Source organism: Lithobates pipiens, unplaced genomic scaffold (assembly GCF_037356315.1).
Source record: "Lithobates pipiens isolate NorthernLeopardFrog02 unplaced genomic scaffold, aLitPip1_a1.2 Scaffold_16, whole genome shotgun sequence".
NCBI lineage: Eukaryota > Metazoa > Chordata > Amphibia > Anura > Ranidae > Lithobates > Lithobates pipiens.
The window spans coordinates 167,210,757-167,231,361 of record NW_027507748.1 but is presented as its reverse complement, the minus strand read 5'-3'; positions in this window follow the sequence as shown (position 1 = coordinate 167,231,361).

The window sequence follows — 20,605 nt, the reverse complement described above, 5'->3', positions numbered from 1 at the left end:
CACAGACCCCCCCTGTCAGAAGAGCAGCCTATCCGCTCTCCTCTACTCTCGTCTGACAGACGCAAGTGAGGAAAAGCTGATCACTGGCTCTTCCTATTTACACTGTGATCAGCCGTGATTGGGCATGGCTGATCACATGGTAAAGAGTCTCCGTCAGAGACTCTTTACTGAGATCGTAGTTGCGGGGTGTCAGACTGACACGCCGCAAACAACGATCGCCACGATGCGTGCCCCCGGGGGCATCATATGACATCCGGTCTGGATATTAAAACCACACTGCCACCGTAATTTTGCTATATGGCAGGCGGCAAGTGGTTAATATTCCTGGAACCGCAGTTTGGTTTTGGGTTTATTTATACCAAATTTTGGTCTCAGTACCAGTCTAGCTGGATTGCATTGTGTTCTGCTTGACCATAGGTGGCGCTGTCATCTCTGGCAGGTGGGAGAACGCAGTCCAATTAGGTGCATTGAGTGCCAATTCTTTCTCGGAACCAGCCCAGTGGGAGTGTCCTCTTGCTGTGCATTCTGGGAGAGGGTACTTAAGGTGCTGACGTCACGTGCTTTGGAGTTCAGGTCCAGAAGTGCTTTCTGGCTGTTTGGTCCTGGTCCTCCTGACCAGCCCCCAGGGATCTCATGGCCTGGGGTGCGGATCCATCCAATTTTGAGTCTCAGGGCTGGCTAGCCCAAGGCAAAGTAACTGGAAGGAGGATTCGGGGGTGGTCCGGTGCTGTCTCAGTTGTGGAGAGGCCCAGCAACCAGGGGGGGACTCTTTGGGAGAAAGCCATGCGGAAGTCTGGCTTCTCAGAAGGAGCCTGGAGGCTCAGTTGAAGGACCCTAAGCGAATCTACGCTCGTATGGTATCGCCGGACCGACGGCAAGATCCTGGTACCATATGAGGGCTCTCTAAGTTGCCTACATCCTTCAGTTACAACAAGTGTTCTACAGCAAGTCCGTGGCAGAGACTTTATTCACCAGTGTTACCACAAGTCTGTGGCAGAGACTTTTCTTTGAGCAATCTATCGGCTGCTAGGCCTAGTGAGAGAAGGACTATCCGATAAGAGTGAGGATCCAGTTGTGAATGGCTATTCTCTGGATTTTCTAATGAGTGAGACTTTTCTATTTGACTAAGTTCCAAAAGTACCTGGACTTTCTACCTAAACCCTCTTTGAGAGACTGTGTTTTGTTTACTTCTTCTTTGCAAATAAACATCCCTCAAGCGGATCTGGTGTCAATCTCTACAGTTCTTGGGCCATCAACCACGGGAAACCCCTCGACATACACAAGGTCAAGAAGGTAACGGTAAGCCCAATTAAATCAGCCGCTCCTTCGGGGGTCAGTGCTATATATATATATATATATATATATATATATATATATATATATATATATATATATATATATATATGTATTTTTTATATATATATATATATACATATATTTAGAGCTCTCTCTCTCTCTCTCTCTCTCTCTCTCTCCCCCTCTCTCTCTCCCTCTCTCTCTCTCTCTCTCTCTCTCTCTATATATATATATATATATATATACATATATAGATATAGATAGATAGATAGATGTAGATATATATATATATATATATATATATATATATCTATATATATATACACAAACTTATGGTGTACACCTGTTCAACTGTTAATTAGCCAATCATATGGCAGCAACTCAATGCATTTAGAGTGGCTATATATATATATAGATAGATAGATAGATAGATAGATAGATAGATAGATACAGATATATATATATATATATATATATATATATATATATATATATATATATATATATATATATATATATATATACACACCCACACACACACTCTCACACACGCACAAAGCAAAAATCCTGCAGGACTAGTATGGGGCCAACTGCAGTTAAGCAGATGCATGCTTGCAAACTAGCTAAAATGCACGATTACTGAAATGCATGGTTTCTGGAGCTCACAGTTGCAGAAATGCATGGTTTCTGCAATGTACCTTTGCTAAAGATACATATTATACAAGTTTGCATAAAGATACATGGTTGCATAAAGTTACATGTCTGCATAAAGATACATGTCTGCACAAAGATGCATGTTTATACATGTTTGCATAAAAATACATGGTTATATATGTTTGCATAAAGATACATGGTTGCACAAAGATGCATGTTTATACATGTTTTCATAAAGATACATGATTGCATAAAGATACATGGTTGCATAAGGATGCATGTTTATACATGTTCGCATAAATATACATGGTTATATATGTTTGCATAAAGATACATGGTTGCATAAAGATGCATGATTTTACATGTTCACATAAATGTACATGGTTATACATGTTTGCATAAGGATACATGGTTGCATAAAGATGCATGTTTATACATGTCCGCATAAATATACACGGTTGCATAAAGATACATGGTTGCATAAAGATACATGGTTGCATAAAGATACATGTCTGCATAAAGATGCATGTCTACACATGTCTGCATAGATGTAATGTTGCATAAACACATGCTTGCTTATTGTGTAAATGCATGTTTACATGGGCACGTATTGTATAAATGTGTGTTAATAGGGATGCACGCTTTCATATTTTGACGAAATGCATAGTTGCATAAGCACATGCTTACGTGCTTCCATAGATGCATGTTGCTTAAACGCATGCTGGCATGTTTCCATTTGTATTGTATATGTTTATTTACATTAAAGGGGTTGTAAAGGTTCATTTTTTATTTTCTACATAGGTTCCTTGTACTGTATATGTTTATTTACATTAAAGGGGTTGTAAAGGTTCATTTTTTATTTTCTACATAGGTTCCTTTAAGCTAGTGCATTGTTGGTTCACTTACCTTTTCCTTCGATTTCCCTTATAAATGTTTTTTTTCTTTGTCTGAATATCTCACTTCCTGTTTCTCCTCAGTAAACTTCACACCATCATCCGAGTGGTGGTTAGTCAGCCAGAACAGCTTACTGAACAGCTTACTCATGAGGAACAGGAAGTGAGAAATTCAGACAAAGAAAACAAAGAAAAAAAACATTTAGAAGGGAAATCGAAGGAAAAGATAAGTGAACCAACAATGCACTAGCTTAAAGGAACCTATTTAGAAAATAAAAAACGAACCTTTACAACCCCTTTAAGCTGTATACATATGTACTTGTTTTCCTGGGATTACATACATATGTACTTATTTGCCTAGGACTACATACATATATGCTTATTTGCCTAGGACTACATACATATGTGCTTTTGTGCGTGGGACTACATGCATATGTGCTTATTTGTCTAGGACTACATGGACATGTGCTTATTTTCCTGGGACTACAGTACATGCATATGTGCTTATTTGCGTGGGACTACATACATGTGTGCTTGTTTGCCTGAGGGTACATACGTATGTGCTTATTCGCCTAGGGGTACATACATATGTGCTTATTTACCTTGGGATACATACATTTGTGCTTATTGGCCTTGAACTGCATACTTAAATGCAGGAATGGCAAGAATACTTGTATACCTACATGTTTGCATACTTAGGTACTAACATAACAGCATACCTGGGTACCTGCATACATGCATATCTAAGGGGTTGCATAGCGGTAAACCAACATTGTTTCAGGCCTGCATCCTTGGAGGATTGTATATTAGGTTGGCTAATATATTTGCTGCATTATTTACCTGTTATACCAGTTAAATTGTTCCATAAAAGAGAGGCAGCCGGAGTAGGCAGGTGCACCATTTTCAAGTTCAGGGATCTGGTGGTGTCCACATCTCCCAATGGACAGTGGTGTCAGGTGCATCTGAGCCACTGTGGTGTTTGGCATTGCATTGTTTCCCGCTGCATTAATTTTTCGTCAGATAGACTGCGGCCGCATCACCTTGATTATGTCTGATCTCGGTGGATTGAAGCCTCAGCAGGATCAAGCCTGGTTAGTATATGGACGGGAATACCAGAAGCTGTAAGCTTTTCCCCACCTGGGTGAGGAAGGCATCTGAGGAGGCTGTATTTTGGGAGTATCTCAGGCCAGAAGATCTTAGGGCAGTCTCTGAGATGATTTGTTCCATCGTTAGCCAGCAGAAACCTGGTAGATCAAGTGCACCTCTTGGGAATATTTGGGTCTACCACAGACTCGTCAGTCTTTTGCCTTACATTTGCTCTTGGAGCAGAAGTTGTGGGCTCATTATTGTGAGACAATTAAATGGTAGCAGTTCCAAAACCAAATAGGGACATGAGGTATATCTTAAGATCTCAAACCACAGAACATCCTTCTGTTTTCAGATAGGCTAGATCTGTTCAGTGATGACCTCTCTGCAAGAGGTAGATTTCAAGGTCCATAATCATCTGTAAACGCACGTCTTCATGTGGCGGTTGTTTTCCAGGCTCATCAAGGATTTCTGTATTTGCAGTGGAAAGCTGTTTTTCTTGCGATTCTACCCTTTGGGTTGGCTACAGCTCCAGAGGGTTCACAAAGCATTTAACCCCAATGCTGGGTTTGCTGAAGACACCTCAATACTCATTACCTCAATCTTTGCTCAGGAAGCAGTCGATTCCAGGGTTTCCTTCGATATATTTCTATAGGAGCAAGCTGTGTTTAGGTTAAAGGACATTCCCTACATACAGTCCTACTCCAGGTCTTGGTAGAGGATCATTCTCTTTGTCTGGAACTTGAAGATCCAGCCATTGGACTGCTGGAAGGCTCTGTTTCTGGGGTGCTGCAGAGCAAAAATTGGTGGTTGATATTCTTCCTTTTCAGGAATTTAGGGAATAATAACCACTGATGCCAGTTTCTCCAAGTTGAGTTGAGGCTGGCTACAGTTCAGGGGGCTTGGTCTCCACATGAGAGAATACTGTCCATCAATATCTTGGAATTTTTGGCCAATACGCCTTGCTTTAGATTATAGGACAAACCAGTTGTAGGTTCAATCCGGAAATGCCTCTGCAGGCATATATATCAACCACCAGGGCGGCACCAGAGGTCATGCGACTCAGGGAGGTGTACCACATTCTGTCTGGGACAGTATAGAATAGCTGCAAGGGGAACTGTACAGGTGAATCTACTAGATTCCAAGTTCTACAACAGGCTGGGACAGGTGTATTGCGGGACAAAAGTCCCACTGCCAATAGGGGTAGATGAACTGGTAACACCTTAAAGATTGGTTCTCCCTTATTTGACTTTTTTCCCCTGTTTTGGCTTCTTCCACATCTCTTGCGAATAATCCGTGAGGTGGTAACACTGATATTAGTGTTTGCCGAATTAGCCCAAGAGGGGTTGGTACACTGTCATAGCAAGTCTTGCAGAGGTTGCTCCTTGGACACTTCCACTCCAATGGGACCAATGGTCTTGAGTCCTGTATCTCAGCACTGTTGAGCCTCTGGAAGCCAGCTTTGGGGAACTTATTGCTGCCAGTTGTCCTTGAACCGGAGCTGTATGAGAGGCCTTCCTCTGCTTGTCAGGTGCTACCCAAAGGTAAGTGACACATGCTATAAACATTAAGTTAATTAAACAACTAGCCACCTGGACAATGTTGTGATTAATCAGATATCTCACTCCAGGTCAGACTGGCCAGCACCGAGCTCACAAAGTACACTACACATTATCATAAGTTCAACATCCCCACAGATGGGGATAGCAGACAATAGGCGAGTTAATTAGCACAATTAACAATGGGTGAATGACAGGTGGCTTGAGCGGATGAGATTAACATCTGCTATGAGTCTCACAGCGTAGAGCAGTCATTGCTGGAAATGTGGCATCTAGGCCCTTAACATGGGTCCGGGGTAGGGTGTTTAATTTTCTAATGGAAAAAAATAAACTGTAAAATTTTTGCAGACTTTGCTTATGCCCCAAGTCTGAGTGATGTAAAAAATATATATGCTAAATTTCAAGAAGAGTGGATAATATTTAGAGGTTGCACACTTTGATCTGTTTTGTAAAAGTAGGCAAAAAATAAAAATTTTCAATGTTAATTACTTTTATTGGGAAAACTAAAAATCACAAACTTAAAATACTATTAAAACTATACACTAAGATTAATAGGTACGGTAATATGATAGGAAAAACATGTGTTATATTAATCAACTTTGAACGATGCAATCCCTTGTATTCTGTCACGTTGTGGATCCCAAACAATTCAAAGAACGTCTTTGTTTTATTAGTAATGAAATGGGTCAGGTCTTTTCCTTCAAAAAACATGTTTTAACCCTCTAATCATTTCACTTCGTTTTTCTTTGCAGGTTTGGTTTCTAAATTTTTAGTCATATTTTCCTTAACAGCCTGAGTAATACGTTCATCCAAAAAAGCCATTCCTTCCAATTGTCGTTGAGGAATATTCAACTGTTTAGTGAAGAGGACAATTTTAAGTGCATATATTGCCTTTGCCATCCACCTTGGTTGATGCAGTGCCCCTGGGATCCTGAAACTGAAGCCGTTTTTAGACCAACCTCCTAGGAACAGGAGTAAGAGTTGTAATAACTCTTTGTAGTCTTCTCTTGGGTGACTTCCGTCTTTTAGGACATTTTTTATGTAGTTAACCATTTTCACTCGTTCTTCTATAAAGCCTTGAATGGGACTATCTTCATCCAGCATTGTTGTATATGACTTCTTATCAAGTGAAGCCCACAGACTTTGCTTTGATAAAAGTGATCAATGTGTGCAACCCCTAAATATTATCCAATCTTCTTGAAATTTGGCATATACATCTTTTACATCACTGAGACTCGGGGTGTAAGCAAAGTCATATGAAAATCACTTCTTTGGAAAAATGAAACACCCTAGTCCTCAGCCTAGACTTCTAGAGTCTGTGTGTTCTGGGGAGACAGGAACCTGAATCAAAAACAAGAACACTCCAAGGATCCCCCAAGCACACACCTCCCAAAGAGCAGTGTTCCCCAAAAGCCAGGGCCCATAGTCAATGGGTAAGAGACTTGCCCCTAGTCCTCTCTAAAAGCCACTGTCCTGATTGGGTTTTAATACCTTGTAGGTTACTGACCTTGAGCAAATATGCAAATCAGAAATTCTGACTTTGTTACATACTTGTTCTGGGTCAATGACTGAATAAGCCAGAGTAAATCAGACAATTAGAATTTTCCAAAGGAAGACAGAGATGGCAGCTGATATACTTTCCACTTTAAGATGCAAAACCCACTATTTACAGATATCATGGACATTTTGCTGACATTTACTGTTAGCATAGTGTACTGTATGTATTGGAATGAAAAATCAACTTTATTACCTTTTTTTTTTTTTAATCTCTTTTGTCAGTGGTCGTGTGACTGTGGTTTCTTTCCCTCACTGTCTGTAGGTTCAGGGCTGTGGGCTTGGAGAAGCAGCAGTTTATTGCCATTTCCTGTGATGTTGCTACAAGCTTCAAAAGTCCTGGGTGCCTTTAGAGATCTCACACCTCAGCTTACTAGAAGCCCTCCTTACAGGAATCGCCGACCTGACAAAGGGAAGCCATCAGGCACACTGCAGATTGGCACACTGTTAACTGATTGTGCTATCTGTAGTTTTCCAACATAGGCATACACAACGATGGCAACTCTAATGCCGCGTACACACGATCGGAATTCCAGCCAGAAAAAGACAGATGAGAGCTTTTCATCGGAAAATTCGACCATGTGTATGCTCCATTGGAATTTAGCTGTCCGAATTTCCGCCAGCCAAAAATTGATAGCATGTTCTAAATTTTCCAGAGTAAAAACTTTCTATCGGTAATTCCGATCGTGTGTATGCAATTCCGACACGCCAAAAATCACGCATGCTCAGATTCAACTATGAGACAGAAGCTATTGGCTACAGGCTATTGAACTTCCTTTTTCTAGTCACGTCGTACGTGTTGTACGTCACCGCGTTATAAATGATCGGAATTTGATGTGACCGTGTGTAGGCAAGACAGCTTGAGCCAAATTCCGTTGGGAAAACCATCAAAACTTTTTCTGACGAGAATTCTGATCATGTGTACGCGGCATAATGCTGCATTGGGAGCCTGTGGATAAACTTATCACTCAATCATAGAAAGCTCACAAAGGGAGAAAAATCTTGAATGATTGCTGTGTTTTTACTAATGCCATCAAAAATAAGCTTGCAGTACAATATGTGGCAGGGAAAATGGTGCTATTTATGTATCTTCACTTGTTGGGTTTACATAAACTTGTTGATATATCATTTTCACATCCATCTTACCGAAAAAGCTTAGGACTGAAAAAAGATTTGAATATACAGTGTCCTGTTAATATCTGTAGATCTTAGTATGAGCCATGACAGGCTTGTATTAAAAGGAATCAATTTCCCTCCAAGAGAAGTGTAATTTTCTTACAGTTCTCTTGTTTCCTCTGCCATAATATTTCATTAAAATGTTTGCACACAGAAATAATTGTGTCATCGCTTGTAGTGGTGCACAGTTGACATGATGTGCGTAAGTATCCACATAAATTACCGTAAACGAGAATCTCTTGGGCATAAGAAATGAAGTAAAACAAACAGCAGAAATAAAATAGGAAAATTCACTTTAGCATCCAGTTTGTGTATAATTAAACCAACTTTGATCTGTAAAGAAAATATTACTTTGCTCATAGGTAGGTGATTTTCTTTTAGTAGTTCCATATGTAGATGCTTGGTAAGTTATGCTCAGCCACTTTTAACCTAAAATGAATGATAGCATTGAGCAATTGGATGCACTATTTAAGGTAAATACAAACAGATGTGTGATTTAGTTTGCTTGTATTGTTGTGAATATTGAATTTGTTATATTAGGCATACAGTACCTAAAAAAAAAAAAGGACCTGTAATAAAAGTTAAAAGAGAAGTATGGATTTTTTTTTTCAGAATCATACTTACCTAGGTGGATGCGGCATCAGATCCATGCTGCATGTGTCCCCAGCCGGCTCTAAGACTGAGAACCGACCAATCAAACACCGCTGATCATTCAGTTCTCAGGGCTCCCTGAATGGAGAGCTGGTGACTGTCAGTCACTGCCTCTCTGCTCTACCCCCCCCCCCCCCCCGGCTCAGGGTGCCGGGTGCCGATCCAGGCATGTGGATGGACCCTGACTTCACTGTCACGATTTTTCCCCAGCCTGGACTGGCTCTGTGACGTCAGCTGACAGCGGACTTCACGCTACTTTCTGCTGAAAATTGTTCACAGGAGTGCAGAACAAACTGCACTCCTGTGATCCACAGGAGGAGTACAGATAAACAAGCTATGGCTGTACTTCTCCCTTAAAGTTAAAAAAATAAATAAATAAAAAGTTGAATCCTGAGCACCTATAATAAACACAAATTAATATAGTTCTGTAGTCATAAATGATAGAAACATGGATGTCGCCCTTGGAAGTTTAAATGAGGTGTGTACAATTGGTCGATAAATTTGACAAATGTAAATGCAGTAAAATATTTATTACAGAAATAGTCACAGCTGAAAAAGTAACATAAAGGCAAAGCCGATACAATAATGCACATGGTTAAAGAGGAAGTAAACCTTTCATTACCTGCAAAGGCAAAGCATAATGGACTACTATGCATCACATAGTAGCCCATTATGTGTCACTTACCTGACACAGGAGCCAGCGAAGTCACCGCTGTCCCCTGTAGTCCGGCGCATCCATCTTCTCGGTAGGGTCTCGCAGCTTCGCCGCTGTCATTTGTCAAAGCTGCGATGACGTAACTCCCGTGCATGCGCACGGGAGCCGAGCCGCGCGCCATCGTGCGGCATGCGCCGTAGACAGGGGTGCCTGTCTTCCGGCAAATATCTCCTAAACCGTATAGGTTTAGGAGATATTTCTTGGACCTACAGGTAAGCCTTAATCTAGGCTTACCTGTAGGTAAAAGTGGTTTGTAAGGGTTTACAACCACTTTAAAGATTGCATTGCATTTAAAGTACATGAGTATACATGACAGCTATAGAACCCGACGCGTTTGGCGAGATGTGGCTCGCTCTACAGGGGTGGGTGCATGTAGGATATATCTTGAAATGAATGATCAAAAGTAATTTAACACAGAAACAAATGATGGACAAATGGTAAGACGGGCCTCGCAGAAAAAAAAGGAAGACCCTAGATTCAGTTCGCATTGTGCGCTATACAAGTATTTCATTCATTCATTCATTCATTTAAGACCCCATACTCACCAATCGGCAAAGCCCTGGTGCCTATGGCTATGTTCACCGAGGATGGCAGCAATATGTGCTTGGGAAGGGAGCTGAGGAAGTGGCGCCTACCAAAAAAATTCCACCCAAGGAACAATGGGAAGGAGGACATGGCATGGATAGAATTGAGTGACCTTAGAGATCCTAAATAATCCGTTCAAGTGTCAGTATGTAGTCATAAATGCATCATTTAACCACTTAAGGACCGCCGCATGCCAATGTACGTCATCACAATGGCATGTACAGGCACAAGCACGTACACGTACGTGCTTGCCTTCCAGCGGGTGGGGGGTCCGATCGGACCCCCTCCCGCTGGATGCGGCGGTCCAGTTCGCTTCAGGAGCAATCCGGAATGAGGGGATGGCCGTTGGTTTCTGGTCATCCCCTCTCGATCGCTCCTGGCGAATGAGAAGCTTCCTCCCCTGTGTAAGTGTAAACACAGGCAGGAGGAAGTGATGTCACACTCCTTGTGTCGGTCTTTTTGACCGGACGGCGAGGAGTGAAGACATCCAAGTAAGTACACCAACAGTCCACTGACACATAGGTACACATAGGCACACTTTTCACCCCCTGATTGCCCTTAGTTAACCCTTTCACCAGTGATCACCGTATAAGTGTTACGGGTGACGCTGGTTAGGTAGTTTGCTTTTTATAGCATCAGGACACCCGCCATTTATTACCTAATAAAGGTTTAACCCCCTGATCACCCGGCGGGAGATATCAATTCGGTTTTAGGGTCAGATAGGGCCTGCGTTGCCCCAGGCAGTGCTAGGTTAGTGCCAGCACCGCTAACACCCACGCGCAAAGCATACACCTCCCTTAGTGGTATAGAATCTGAACAGATCAATATCTGATCTGATCAGATCTATACTAGCGTGCCCAGCAGTTTAGGGTTCTAAAAAAATGCATTGTTAGCAGGGTCAATCCAGATACCTGCTAGCACCTGCGTTTTGCCCCTCCGCCCAGCCCAGCCCACCCAAGTGCAGTATCGATCGATCACTGTCACTTACAAAACACAATACACATAACTGCAGCGTTCGCAGAGTCAGGCTTGATCCCTGCGATCGCTAACAGTTTTTTTTGTAGCGTTTTGATACAGTCGCTGACAGCCTAGGTGCTTTTTTACCTGTGAGTCTCACTAGTGTACCCCTAAATTTAGAGCCCAAAATGGCAAAGCAAAGGTACACTAGTGAAGAGGCCTACACGTTTCTGAGCATGACAGATAGTGAAGAGGAAGACACTCATCTGTCAGATTCAGGCTCAGAATACGAACCTGTAGACGACAGCGGCTCCATGACAGATAGCTCTGACGACGAAGATGAGGTCCCTGCTAATGTCAGGCGTACCCGACCCCGATCTTCTGATGTTGTTGAGGTGCAGGAACCGCAGGTCCCGCGTATGGAGCAGAGAGCCAGTACTAGCGCCGCTCATCCTTCTGGTGAACTGGCAAGCACCAGCGGCCTAGTGCACCCTGGACGTACATCCAGCACTGCAGTATCACGTGGTGACGTGGCGAGTCCCATAAGTGCAGTTCAAGCTGGCGAGGTGGCAAGCACAAGTAGTGTCCTGCTGCCACCAAGAAGAAGACAAAGGCAGGCCCGTCGTTCCCATAGTGCCCTTCCTGCAGAATTCACCAATCTTGATTGGGTGCCCACCACTTCTGCAGCACCAGTACTTCCCCCATTCACTGCCCAACCCGGTATTCAGGTGGATACAGATGATTTTACGCCACTTGATTTTTATTCTCTGTATTTCACGGAAGATCTCTATAGATCTATTGTGGACCAAACCAATTTATATGCTGGTCAGCACATCGCCGCTAATCCCCAGTTGCCTTCCCTTGCCAGAGATTGGAAACCAGTTACGGTTTCCGAATTTAAGACCTTTCTGGGCCTTTCCCTCAACATGGGCACACATAAATTCATGACGTTGCAGGCTTATTGGTCCACGCATTCGACTGACCACATGCCCGTGTTCTCTAACTCCATGTCCAGGAAACGATACGAGCAGATCCTGCGGTTCATGCACTTCAGTGACAATGAACTTTGTCGTCATCGTGGAGACCCTGAATACGATCGGCTCTACAAAATTCGGCCCCTCATAAACCACTTCAACCAACGTTTTTTTTTGTTTTCAGGTACGCCATTCAGCTGCAGCGCAGATTTATTTATCTTGACAGCAACAGCGTTTGCTCCCACGATACATAAAGCCGTGACTCCAGTGCTGTAGGAGGTGATTTCACCACCACAGTTAAAAAAGAGCATATATGCCGAAGCATGGGGGCAGCAGGGGAGGAGGAGCGATTTTGCTCCTAATGCCGCGTACAAATTCCGACGAAGGGCTTGCCCGTGGAAAAGTTTGACCGTATGTACGCGGCATAACTTTTTTGCGGGAGGATGCCCCCATGCTTCGGCATATATATATTTTAGGCACAGGTTGTGTTAAAAAATGTTTTATTTTTTACTATTTTTTTTGGCATTTGCTTTGCAGGTATGGTATGGTAAGGTTTTACTGTTATACTGTAATGTTACTTTGTTTTAATGTTAACCATAATTTGCTTAGCAGGTACGCCATTCAGTTGCAGCGGGGATTTATTTATCTTGACAGCAACAGCGCTTGCTCCCACGATACATAAAGCCATGACTCCAACGCTGTAGGAGGTGATTTCACCACTACAGTTAAAAAAAAGAGCATATATGCCCGAAGCATGGGGGCAGCAGGGGCGGAGGAGCGATTTTGCTCCTAATGCCCCGTACATACGGTCGAAATTCCGACGGAGTGCTTGCCTGTGGAAAAGTTCGACCGTGTGTAAGCGGCATAACTTTTTTGTGGGAGGATGCCCCCATACTTCGGCATATATAAATGGTGCATGTATGTCCATCATTAGAAGTGGGTGGATGAAGGGAGGTATTCTAATGGTGGGCATACCCACCGATCAATCTCTTTTTTTAGTTCAGCCAACATGACTCTCAGCAAATAGCTTGGGGTGTCTACTTTCCAAAATGGGGTCATTTGGGGGGGATTTTGTGCTATTTTGGCATTTTATGGCCTTCGAAACTGTAATAGGTAGTGAGGAGTGAAATCAAAAATTTGCGCCCTTAGAAATCCAGAAAGTGGTGATTGGTTTTTGGGGCCCCGTACGCAGCTAGGCTCCCAGAAAGTCCCACACATGTGGTATCCCCGTACTCAGGAGAAGCAGCAAAATGTATTTTGGGGTGCAATTCCACATATAACCATGGCATGTTTGAGCAATATATAATTTAGTGACAACTTTTTGTAAAAAAAAAAAAAATATTTAAATTTTTTGTCATTATTCAATCCCTTGGGACCAAAAAAAAAAATATTCAATGGTCTCAACATGCCCCTCAGAAAATAGCTTGGGGTGTCTACTTTCCAAAATGGGGTCATTTGGGGGGGGGGGTTTGTGCCATCTTGGCATTTTATGGCCTTCAAAACTGTGATAGGTAGTGAGGAGTGAAATAAAAAATGAATGCCCTTTAGAAATCCTGAAGGCAGTGCTTGGATTTCGGGGGCCCGTACGCGGCTAGGCTCCCAAAAAGTCCCACACATGTGGTATCCCTGTACTCTGGAGAAGCAGCAGAATGTATTTTGTGGTGTAATTTCACATATGCCTATAGCATGTGTGAGCAATATATCATTTAGTGACAACTTTGAGCAAAAAAAAAAAAGTTTGTACTATTCCCGCAACTTGTGGCAAAATATAAAATATTCCATGGACTCAACATGCCTCTCAGTAAATAGCTTGGGGTGTCTACTTTCCAAAATGGGGTCATTTGGGGGGGGGTTTGTGCTATTTTGGCATTTTATGGCCTTCGAAACTGTGATAAGTAGCGAGGAGTGAAATCAAAAATTTTCACCCTTAGAAATCCTGAAGGCGGTGATTGGTTTTTGGGGCCCCGTACACAGCTAGGCTCCCAAAAAGTCCCACACATGTGGTATCCCCGTTCTCAGGAGAAGCAGCAAAATGTATTTTGGGGTGCAATTTCACATATAACCATGGCATGTGTGAGCAATATATAATTTAGTGACAACTTTTTGTAAAAAAAAAAAATATTTTTATTTTTTGTCATTATTCAATCCCTTGGGACAAAAAATAAATAAATATTCAATGGTCTCAACATGGCCCTCAGCAAATAGCTTGGGGTGTCTACTTTCCAAAATGGGGTCATTTGGGGGGATTTTGTGCCATCTTGGCATTTTATGGCCTTCAAAACTGTGATAGGTAGTGATAGGTAGTGAGGAGTAAAATAAAAAATGAATGCCCTTAGAAATCCTGAAGGCGGTGATTGGTTTTCGGGGTGCCGTGCGCGACTAGGCTCCCAAAAAGTCCCACACATGTGGTATCCCCATACTCGGGAGAAGTAGCGGAATATATTTTGGGGTGCAATTCCACATATATTCATGGCATGTGTGAGCAATATATCATTTAGTGACAAAATTTTTATTTTTTTTTGTCATTATTCAATCCCTTAGGACAAAAAAAAAATATTCAATGGGCTCAACATACCCCTCAGCAATTTCCTTGGGGATGTCTACTTTCCAAAATGGGGTCATTTGGGGGGGGGGGGGGTTTGTACTGCCCTGCCATTTTAGCACCTCAAGAAATGAGATTGGCAGTCATAAATTAAAAGCTGTGTAAATTCCAGAAAATGTACCCTAGTTTGTAGATGCTATAACTTTTGCGCAAACCAATAAATATACGCTTATTGACATTTTTTTTTACTAAAGACATGTGGCTGAATACATTTTGCCCTCAATGTATGACTAAAATTTTGTTTATTCGATTTTTCTTATAACAAAAAGAAGAAGATATCTTTTTTTTTCAAAATTTTCACTCTTTTTCCATTTATATCGCAAAAAATAAAAATCAGAGGCAATCAAATACCATCAAAAGAAAACTCTATTTGTGGGAAGAAAAGGACGCAAATTTCGTTTGGGTGCAATATTGCATGGCTGCGCAATTACCAGTTAAAGCAGTGCAGTGCAAAATTGTAAAAAGACCTCTGGTCCTTAGGCTGTTAATTGGTCCGGGGCTGAAGTGGTTAATGTATTTTTTAAATGCATGCAGTGTTAGAACCTATATTTTGCTTGGTCTCACTATCTTATAGTTCCTGTACAGCAGGGCTGGAGCATGAGCAGGGAGAAGCAGTACAAAGAGACAATCAGTTCATGTGCTGACAAGAAGCATGGTGATAGGAAGAGTGCCAGACAGATGAGCTCATCACTGTGCTGCTTCTTTTTCACTGTCCAGTCACAGGCTGAGGCAGGACCTGGATGGGCTCAGGGTTGAATGATGCTAGTCATCAGAACAAGGGCATCTAGAGACAAAAAAGGTGTATTGAAGGTGAATATTTTCACAAAAGTTAGTTTTATTATTTTACTTTTTAATTGGCTGTTTTTTTAATGGTATTATTTTTACCTGGAATTGTGCCCTACAAAAGGCAAATAGATCTCCTTACTTACATTCCCAGTGGGGTCAGCTGGGCTTAAGGTAACCAGTTACTATAAAACCTTTGTCAAAACATTGTCCTTAGATGTTGTTGGACTGTTACTATATTGACTACATTTGATCAAAAACTGATGCATTTAGATTATACAGTTTATGTTTTTTTTCTATGCTTTTTATCTCCATCCTTCTTGCTGTATTTATCCCATTCAAGCTGTGCTAGTATGTTATTGCCGCTTTACATGATCATGAAAATCTAAACCTGGAACTACTGGTAGTTAAAATGTATCCTTTGTACAGTGTTTTCTTTGTGTACCCCTTCTTCATATTTAGTATTCTAGCCAGTTCAGTTCATGTGGAAATGTGGTCCAATTTGAGATATTTGGCAAGTGGGCATATAATCAGACCTAAAAAAATTAGGGTGTAGCATCTTTGAAAGAGAAGTATGGCCCAACTTTCTTGGCCGTGCTTTTGTTGTGGGTCACAGGAGTTAACCTACTTTTGTAAGGGATATTGCCTGCTAGCAGCTGACATCACAGAGCAGCTTCAGGCTCTAGAAGGATCCCAACCATATTGTTTGAATCCACCCAGCTGCCACATTGACAGTTGACTATAAGTGCACTATAAGAGGAAGTGCGCTCCCGAGAGCCAAAGCCAGCTGTACCCACCCCCTCTCCAGCCTGGCGCTACAGTAATTGCTAGAGAAACAAAGCATTCACTAACAGTCACTGCTATCCATGTCCAGCAGATTGAGCACTGAGTGATCAGTGGTCATGTGATCGCTCAGTTCTTGGTCATAGCACCAATGTGAGACAGTTGCAGCATCACTCTGATTCTGCAGGATAGAGATAAATATGGATGTTTTAATTTTTTTATAACCCCAAACTTCTGCTTTAACTCTTCAGTACACTTTCAATGGAATTTTACTTCAGATACGTGCAGTAAATTGGATGTTCTTCAAGTCTTTTGAAGTGTAATAAAACAATGACTTTTTATACCTTGTTTCTGCAATGACTAAGGCCCCTTTCACACAGTTGATCCGTTCAGGTCCGCCTGTCAGTTTTTCAGGCGGACCTGAACAAATGCTCCATAGAGCTCTATGGAGCATCGGATGTCAGCGGTGACATGTCCGCTGACATCCGAGCCGCTCTGATCCGAAAAGGTGTAACGGAGGAAAAAGCTATTTTTTCATCCGTCATTGGATCAGGTGACGATGGACACTGCGGTCCGTCATCACCCAATCTCCCATAGGGGAGAGCGGCGCTGTGACAGGTCCGTCCCTGCGCAGTGTGCAGAGACAGACCTGTCATCTTCCTGCTCAGCGGAGATCGCTCTGGCGACCCCCGCTGAGCAAGCGGATATCCACGTGGCAGATCAGCACTGATCTGCCCCGTGTGAAAGGACCCTAACACTGACTGGGGGGACATGGAAGAAGCCGGGAGTTTAGCTAGGACTGAACTAACTGTTAACATACAAAAGGAGACAGACGGATATACCAAATACAAAGATAAACAAATTTTAGTGGTGCTAAACTACAAATAGATGGAAGTAAACATCAGAATCATAACCATAATAAGATACATGCAATAGCTTTAAACGCATATTAGTGGAACACTATTACACTGTTTCACTATTAAACATATAGAAAAAAATAATAATAATAAGTTCATGATCATGAATTTGTATCCTGGACATGAAAGACAAAAAGAAGAGAGAAAAGGATGTCAAAGCTTGCAAAGTCTGTAAAGGGTGGAAATAGTAAAGTCTATCTAGTTGGTTGAAGCAGCCTTAAGCCCCATACACACTATCAGATTATCAGCTGAGTTTTTCCTTCGGATTTACCAAAACCATGTAGTAGAAGGGTCTGGTAGGGATATTTAGGGGGACCCCCACGTCAATTTTTTTTTTTTAATTTGACACGGGGTTCCCCTTAATATCCATACCAGACCTGAAGGGCCTGGTAATTAAATTTAGGGGAACCCCCACACTTTTTTTATTTTTATTTTTTTTATCAATGAATGAATTGTCAGCTAATACAGAGAACTCATTGAGTGTTCTATGTATTACGGGAGCCAACAATGGAAAGTGATTTTAAAAGACTTTTTTTCCTTGCGAAATGACACTTTGTGCAGGGACAGTTCTAAGCACGGGAAACGTGCGCCCCTTCATAGGGATACTATAGACACCCCCCAGGTACGAAATTTAAAGGAATATTACACTTTTATTGTTTCACTTTAATCATTATTAAAATCACTGCTCCTGAAAAAAACGGCCGTTTTTAAAACTTTTCTTGCATTGATCCATGTCCCCTGGGGTAGGACCCGAGTCCCCAAACACTTTTTAGGACAGTAACTTGCATATTAGCCTTTAAAATTAGCACTTTAGATTTCTCCCATAGACTTGTACAGGGTGTTCCGGCTTTTCGAATTTGCCGCGAACAGCCCAAATTGTTCACTGTTCGCTGAACAGGTGAACAGGCAATGTTCGAGTCGAACATGAGTTCGACTCGAACTCGAAGCTCATCCCTAACCCTTGGTTCAATTAGCCGAACATACTGTACATCTGTGGCAGGATAGAATGGACAGATCTGTGGTTAGTTACTAAGAAACTGTGACTGCAACATTTGTGTTGTAGATAGTGTGGCAGTGCAGTACCCTGCCAGGGTCTAAATAGAGGTCATGACCCAGGATTCTCAACCAGGCATATTGAGAGGCTCCAGAGGGTTTGCTTAATGCAGAGGAAACTGGCTTTTTTTAAAGCGTTTTGTAAAGTCAATTTTGAGACCTGGAGCCTGGAGATTTCTTAGAGATCTGGGTAGCATGGAATCTTCAATCCTGGGTCCAGGTTTTCAGAACCACCAGCAAAGTAATTGGTCAGGTGTGTGCTGAGCTTTTTGTAGAGACCTGACTGTGGGTCTGTTTCAACCCCGGTAGACAGAGAAGGTCTTTCCCCAGGAGTCAGAAGGGCTCCATCTAGGAGAGCGATGGGAGCCAGAGCAACAAGGGGATGCTAAGGGAATGGTCCAAACACAATGAACGAGGAGGAAGATAGATTTAACACCTCAATAGGTAAACAGAAATTTAATAAAACTAGGTTTGCTGGCCAAATATAAGAGATGGGGTTAATAGATATGTGGAGAAATAGACATCCATTGATTAGAGAATACTCGTGCTGTTTGAGTACATACGGATCTTTATCAAGAATTGATCTGGCTCTGGGGAATGATGACTTTCTTCCATGGTTAGATTCAATTGAATATGGCCCCAGAGGACTCTCGGATCACTTCCCACTTATATTGACCATAGAGATTGAGGGACAATTATGCCTTCCACCCTGGAAAATCAATCTACAGTGGTTACCATTAATGTCGGATGAGAATTCGATAGAATAACTATTGGTAGAGTTTTTTAAAAATAATAAGGACTCAACCTCTTTATTAGTGGTTTGGGATGCTTTGAAGGTATATTTACGAGATGTAATGATTAAAGAAATTTTTCAAATTAAGAGCTCATCAAGGCGACGAGAGGAAGAAATAATGCAAATGATGAATCAGACAGAGCAGGATCACATCACAGAGCACACAAAAGAAAGACGCTTAGCCTGGCAGGAGGCCCAAAAAGTTTATAGAACCTTACCCATAACTAAAGCAGAATATAACAGATTTTTTCAAAGTCAAAAAGATTATGAGATGGGGGAGCAGGAAGGAGCTGCTAAGGGTATGATCCAAACATTAGTAAGCAAACAATCTGTAGAAGACAGACCTGCGCCTGGAGTGTAAGGACAGGGTGACAGTGCTCCAAGAGCTGCAGCGCTGTTTTTGGATGGAAAACAAACGCTAAATGTTATGTGCGGGACACATAACATTGGGCAAGAAAAGCCCTTAAAAAGAAGAAGAAAGCGAGTGGCTGAGTCCTTAAAGCTCTACCTTTGATGACAGTTCTCACAATAACTCTAAATTCATAGAAGGGAGATGCAATTTAGTTTGCAACAGAGAAAAGTACAGATGACAGAGCCTTCATTTAACTGTGACAGTTGTTGAACACCACAGGATTGACATAAGGTGCTTGCTTCAATGGGGGATTATTTGGGAAGATCTGCATTATTCCATAAAGAGAGGGAGTTGGTACACTGTCCCACAGACAGAATGTTTTTGCACAGCTGCCACAATCTCCTAAATAAATTGGCAGTAATGTTTTGCATGGGGGTCTGTACAGGCAATGTCATCGCTTAGCAACCTCAAACTACATGTTGTGTAGTCACAGAAAGGAGGCAGAAAGTACAGCTGTCCTAGTGTTAGTGTTACTAAACCCAGAACCTGCATTCACTATATCTGGTCTCCCACAGTACATAGAACATGTAAATGCAATAGTTTTAGTAAATATAAACTGCTAAATACCTTTTCTCATCAGCAGTATGTAGCAGTCTTGTGATTTCTACCAGTTCCTAGAGTTTTCATATTGCACTGAGCTGTTCTGTGAGGGTGCCGGGTTCCTGACTCTCTGTCTGGACAGTACTGATTGGCCCTGTGCTAATCACATGCACTCTCCCAAGAAAAAAAAAACACCTCTAACAATACACACCAAACTGAGCATGTGCAGCTTGACTCCAAAGGCTCTGTCTTATCCAGACTTGTCCAGTGGGACAGTGCAGGGAGGGGAAATCTGTGCATACAAGCTCAAACAGCCTTTTTACACAATGCAAAGGATTAACCCCTTAGGTTCCACAGTGAGTGTAACAGGCATGCTTTAATACATATACAGACTGATTTACTGTTGTGGGCTTAGTAACACTTTAATGTTGTCCAGCTAAAATATATAAGTAAGGATGTGGAACAGCTAACCCCCCCACACACACACACCTTTTTGCTCTGCAATCTTCTGACAGCAATTTTTGTCCTAATTCCCTTCCAGATAAAGATTGCAAGTAGATGCTGTGATTTTACAAAAATATACTTGGGGACAAGATAGGGGATTTTTGCATGATACAGGATA